The following is a 6,000-nucleotide window of genomic DNA, read 5'->3' as shown; positions in this document are numbered from 1 at the left end:
ATGGATTTTGGTATTAATAATGATAGCGATAGAGATGATATGGGTCATTATGAAGATGAAGAAAATCATATGATCAAGAAAACCATAACTGAGAAGATAATCGACGAAAATTATTCCAAAAATAACTCTGAAGGCAAGATAGATCGATTACCATTGTAATAAAATAACTCTGAAGGCAAGATAGATCGATTATCATATAAGGTTTCAGGGAGGGATGCTATTTCTCATTGTAAATTTGCATGCGACAGAGAGGGTAAAAAAAGAAACAGTGAAAACACGTTAAATCCAAGACATAACAGGAAGGCAAATTGCAAGGCAGTGATGAGGATCAAAATAAATGACTATAAGAAGTGGGTTGTCATTGAATTTCATGACGAACATACTCATATAGTCAGTCCATCAAAATCTCACATCTATAGATCACATAGATTATTATTGCCCAGTGTGAAACGCAGATTGACCCTTTTAAGTGCTTCGGGGGTAAGGCCTAGTAGAGCAATTAAAGTGATTGCTAAGGAAAAAGGAGGAGTTGCAAATGTGGGGTTCACTGAAAAATATACTAGAAATTTTATTAATGAGACAAGATGGATGTCTCTAGCACAAGGTGATGCACAAGCTATTTATCAGTTGTTCATAAACGCATCTAAGAAGAATCCTGCTTTAATTTCTTTTATGCAATGGATCTTGATAATGAAGGACATTTGAGAAATATTTTTTGGGTTGACGCCAAGTCTAGGGCTTCCAATAAATACTTCGGTGATGTAGTTACCTTTGATACGGCATACTTGACAAATAAGTATGAGATGCCATTTGCTCCATTTGTAGGAGTTAACCATCACGGCCAATCTATTTTGTTAGGTTGCGGTTTGCTTTCAGATGAGAAAATAGAGAGTTTTATTTGGCTGTTTAAGACATGGCTAGCAGGAAAGTCAGAACGACCACCGATCTCAATAATTACCGACCAAAGTAAATCCATACAAGCAGCAATTGCAGAGGTGTTTCCAACAGTCTGTCATCGTCTTTGCTTATGGCAGATCATGCAGAAAGTACCACAGAAGTTGGGCTCTCGACAAAAAAATGTTATGTTTATGGAAACGTTTAATAAATGCATTTATGATTGTTTGAGAGCTGAAGAATTCGAAAGAGAATGGGATAAAATGATCAAAGATTATAATCTTACAGATAACGAGTGGCTGAAAACATTATACGAAATTCGCGATAGGTGGGTGCCTGTGTTCTTAAAGGATACTATCTTTGCAGGGATGTCTAGTTCTAAAAAAAGTGAGAGCATAAATCATTTTTTTGATGGATATGTACATTCAAAGACTAGTTTGAAAGAGTTTAATGAGCAATATGAGTTAGCCCTACAAAGTCAATATGAAAAAGAGGCCCAGGCAGATTTTGATTCATTTCATTCAAACCCCACCATATGAGTTAGCCCTACAAAGTCAATATGAAAAAGAGGCCCAGGCAGATTTTGATTCATTTCATTCAAACCCCACCATATGAGTTAGCCCTACAAAGTCAATATGAAAAAGAGGCCCAGGCAGATTTTGATTCATTTCATTCAAACCCCACATTGAAGACTGTGTCGATTTTTGAAAGAGAGGCTGCTAACATTTATTACACTAGGAGAATATTCAAAAAATTCCAAGAGGAGATTTCTGCTCTCACCAATTTTACTGCAAAGTTTGTCAAGGAAGATGGTGATCGAAATAACAACTTATGTTGTGAAAGAGCGGAAACAAAATCACAAAGGAGAGATAGAATGTAAGGAGTATGAAGTGTTGTTTAATGCCTCTAAAGCAAGTTTCTTGCATTTGTCGTTTATTTGAATTCCAAGGTATTTATGTAAGCATTCAATACTTGTATTTATAAATTCCGATGTTGAAAAAATTCAAACTCATTACATACTACCACGATGGAGAAAGGATGCAAAGCGCACACATATATTTGATCAAGGTCGTGATCCAGTTCAACCAGATAATTGTATGGAGCGTTTTGATGATCTGTGTCAACGGTCCATTGCTTTTGCAGAAGAAGGGGCACTATCCGCAAAGAAGTATAAAGTTGCATTACATATACTTGAGGAAGGGTTAGATAAACTTTGTTTTGCAAATGAATCTCTCGATGGAGTCGAGAAATCTAATAAAAAGAGGAAGCATAGAAGTACTGTTGGCATACACACTAGCACGAAGACCATTACTAGACACGGGAGCGAAGCAACTCAAGTAAATGAAGCATCACCGATGATCACTATACATAGTCCTCTTCAAGTGATGAGAGTGGGGCGCCCACGAAATACAAGATTAAAGTCTGCTAGAGAGAAAACCATCAAGAAGACAAGGTCAAAATTATGTAGCCAGTGCACTAAAATCGGTCACACCAAAACTACTTGCAAGGAGGTAGTGTATGGTTTTAAGTTAGATAGAGATTTTTTCTTAATTGTGTTGTAAATTTTAAGAACTTGAACTAATTACTTTTTATGCTAATAATTCATTTTTTATATCTTTCGCAGAAACGATATGTCCCAACTAATCCAACAAGTATTGGCAATCAATGTAGCTTGCAAGAGCCCTTTCAAGGATAAATGTGGAACACAAGATGGCTTTTCAAATTTAAATTGACGGTAATAATATTAGTCGCATCCCAATGCCGATCATTGAAGTATCTTCTTATAGTTGTTTTACTTTGATGTGCAGGATTCAAGCTTCTTTGTTCATTGGTTCACCAGTTTCAGCCCTTTTGTCTCCTTTGAAGTTACATCCATATGCATTTCCTAGATTGGTTATTGATAATAAGAACTTCTTTGATGTTTTGATTTTTAAATGTTGCATATTATAGTTACTTCTAATGAATACTTTGCATCTCTTTTCTCAATTTTATTAATTATTCCTAATGATATTTGCAAGGATAAATGATGCTCATACATGAAATGGCGGCCGAGAAACTACTCCATCTACCTTCCCTCCGTAGCCTACACTTGCCGATTTCAACGAATTTGGATGCCGCCCACATTCCTGAGGCGGAATCTGGCAGACAAAAGTCTTATAGAAATCCTTTTTGAATGGACAACACATCTGTTGTCATTAGCCGCCTCACTCAGGCAACACATCCCAACCCAATGGCTGGTCGTAAGATCCTACGTCCAACAATTTGTATGCATGCTAAAGTCCCTTTCTTCTTTGCTGATTAGGCTTGCAGAGAAAGGTCTTAGGTCATATCTTGCGATTAAACACTGCTAGGTCTAGGGATTTCATCTCTGGCAACTACAAAGATATGAGAGAGAACGAGGTCAAGGAGAGTTAAAACGGGAGAGAAAAATGGTAAAAAGATAAAGTGACGATATATCCTGGCATGATTTTTTTCTTCTTTTCTTTTTTCCAATCCTTTTTTATCCTTTGTAATCTTTATGATGTAAATCTGTAAAAAGAAAGCATCCTATTATGCTCAAGGCATTGGGAAAAATTGTTAGATTTTGATTTTCAAATTTTGATTTTTTGGTCAAAAGAAAGTGTTTGGAAAATATTTTCTAAGTGTGTTTTGGAAAAGGAAAAACTTTTCTTTAGAAAGATTTGCTTTTTGCAAGAGAAAGAGAAGAGTGCAAAAGTAGTGTAAAAAAGATAGTCCCGTACCGATTCATAAGAAAAGATAAATTGGGCTTATAAAGCTTTACCTTTTTCTCTTCTTTATTATGGTGCACAATGGTCTTAGCCTTAGGTTGAACCGCGGGAGTGCAACGCACCGTTCGCACACGCGCCCGGCGTGGGCAATGGGCAATGGGCTATAGGGCGCTTTTTAGGAGCACTTTGCACGCCGCATCGTAGCGATGAACAATTGGAGCCTTTCATTTTTTCCGATTTGATCCGGACCGTTGGATCAAGATCGACTTGGATCGGTCAAGTGGGTAGACCAAATGGTTCGGTCGGGTTGGGCCTGAGTTCGGGCCCAACGGTTGGCCCAACAGGCCTAAGGGCTCCAATGGATAGTGCGTGAGCAGGTGCGATCCAAACCGTCGGATCGTGGTGTAACAGCTAGTGGATGATGACTATTGGATTGTGTCTCTTCTACACAACGGCCAAGTTCCTAAACGGTGCAATCTGCACCGTGGATGGAAGATCTAGCGGTTACGGAGTTGAAAGGGTTTTTACATAAGCCAACGGTCACTCCAGGATTGATTTGAACCGTAGAGTCGCGATCTAACGGTCAGAATTCAAACCCGCTGAAGGATGTCCAGAAATGGTGTTTTTCAAAGGGAAAAGCCACCAGAAGCTCTATAAAATTAGTAGAAAATTCTCATTCTAAAGATAATTCGGATTTCTACTTTGGCATACCCAGAAATACTAGCACAATTCTCTCTCTAAACCCCTACAAAGTTACTGTTTTACTATTTTTAGAAATCCTTTCAAGTATTCTGTTTTCTGCAGAAACAGAACTCTTGTGTCTCAAATACTTGCAAAATGCAAAGGTGATTCAGGCTTGATTCCGTTCAGTACAGAACGTCGTCAAGCAATCGGTTTGGAATCGGGCTTCATTGTATCTTGGAGGCGAGTTCGTGGTCCCCTTTGCACACTACTGGTGGGGGCGAATATCGTCTTAAGGAGAGCGTTTACACGCCTTGAAGCATCTTCTCATTTCATTCTCAACCACTACACAGATTTTTTCCAACAAAAATTTCCAACGATATTTTACCTCTTACAAAATCCAGTACGTCATATAATTTGATTTTCAACCTCATATGATGCCTATCATTTTACATATAATTAACCCTGTTCGTAGCAGCAAAAGAAAAATCCAAATATAGATAATGATCGAAGCGAAATTGATGTTGAACTTAAAAATTTAGATGAAGTAGCATATGTTGAATCTCAGGAGGATGACATTTAATCTAGCACTAGCATTAAGATTGATAAACCTTTGTGGAAACAAGTACATATTAATGAAGCTGCCAAAAATAAAAATTGTGGTGATGCAAAGAAGTGGGAATTCCTCCATTGTAGCAAAGAGTAGACAAGTGCTTATACAGGAGTATATGCTAAGTTCTTAGAATAAGACCGACTGAGAACGTTAAAGTATAAAAGATTAAACAACGCCATCTCCAACACCGGTTCGAACCTCCTTATTGCCAAATCCGAAGGACGGGCCACATGTGCCATGTGTAGGCCAACTCATAAAAAATAGATCGTTGGGGGGGGGGTTGTTAAAAGTATAAAAGATTAATTAACACCATCTCTAAAAGCTTAAAAAGCTCAAGCTTCTAGAGTAACTGGTTGTTTCAGAGAGAAGAAGTATGTAAATTGTTGTTACATGACCTGTCATTACTTTCACAAATAAATAAACATTATAGAAGATGATAAAAAAGAATGCTCACACTCACAACTAAAGAAGACATCATGTATTTTTACTCCTCAAATTTGAAAAGGATAACTTGAAAATTCATTCAAGCAACAATAAATATATGAGATAGATGCTAAAATCCTTTGATTCTTATGTGATGGTGGCATTTATTTCAATGCCCTATGATATCGTTGTTTTCATGATATGATAAGTGCAACAAATAATAGACCAAAAGGTTATAAATGTTCGTCATTTGACAAAGCTAGTACGACAGTGTTAGATAATGAGAAACATAAATTGGGCAAGGAATTCCATGAATAGACACTTGGCCGATACTTGGAATCAAGGTTTTAAATTTCGGTTTCGGCTATAACTTCGGGCTTCATCGAAACCGAAATTTCAGCTGAAATCCCGAAATTTCTGAAATTTGGGTCGAAATTCGGTACAAGTTATAGAAACAGTGAATTTTTCTCCCAAAATTACAGAAATTTTGGCCGAAATTCCGTAAAGAAATAAAATAATAATATTATATTGAAATTTTAACAGAAATTTATGAAATTTGGTACGTTTTGGGGAATTTCGGTTTCGTTGTTGACATAAATCCTTTTGGATTTCGGTCGAAATTTAAAACCTTGCTTGGAGTTTCTATAGTTTCTATGGGTG

General features: G+C 37.1%; 1 pseudogene; it reads left to right on the top strand.

The window, feature by feature from the left end:
* LOC143859424 (protein FAR-RED IMPAIRED RESPONSE 1-like) lies at positions 1–2,590 on the top strand (annotated as a pseudogene).
* The last annotated feature ends 3,410 nt before the right edge of the window (positions 2,591–6,000 follow it).

Source organism: Tasmannia lanceolata, unplaced genomic scaffold, assembly GCF_043159265.1.
Source record: "Tasmannia lanceolata isolate RefF3 unplaced genomic scaffold, GAP_Taslan_0.1 ptg000029l, whole genome shotgun sequence".
Classification (NCBI taxonomy): domain Eukaryota; kingdom Viridiplantae; phylum Streptophyta; class Magnoliopsida; order Canellales; family Winteraceae; genus Tasmannia; species Tasmannia lanceolata.
This window is presented reverse-complemented; position numbering and strand designations above follow the sequence as displayed.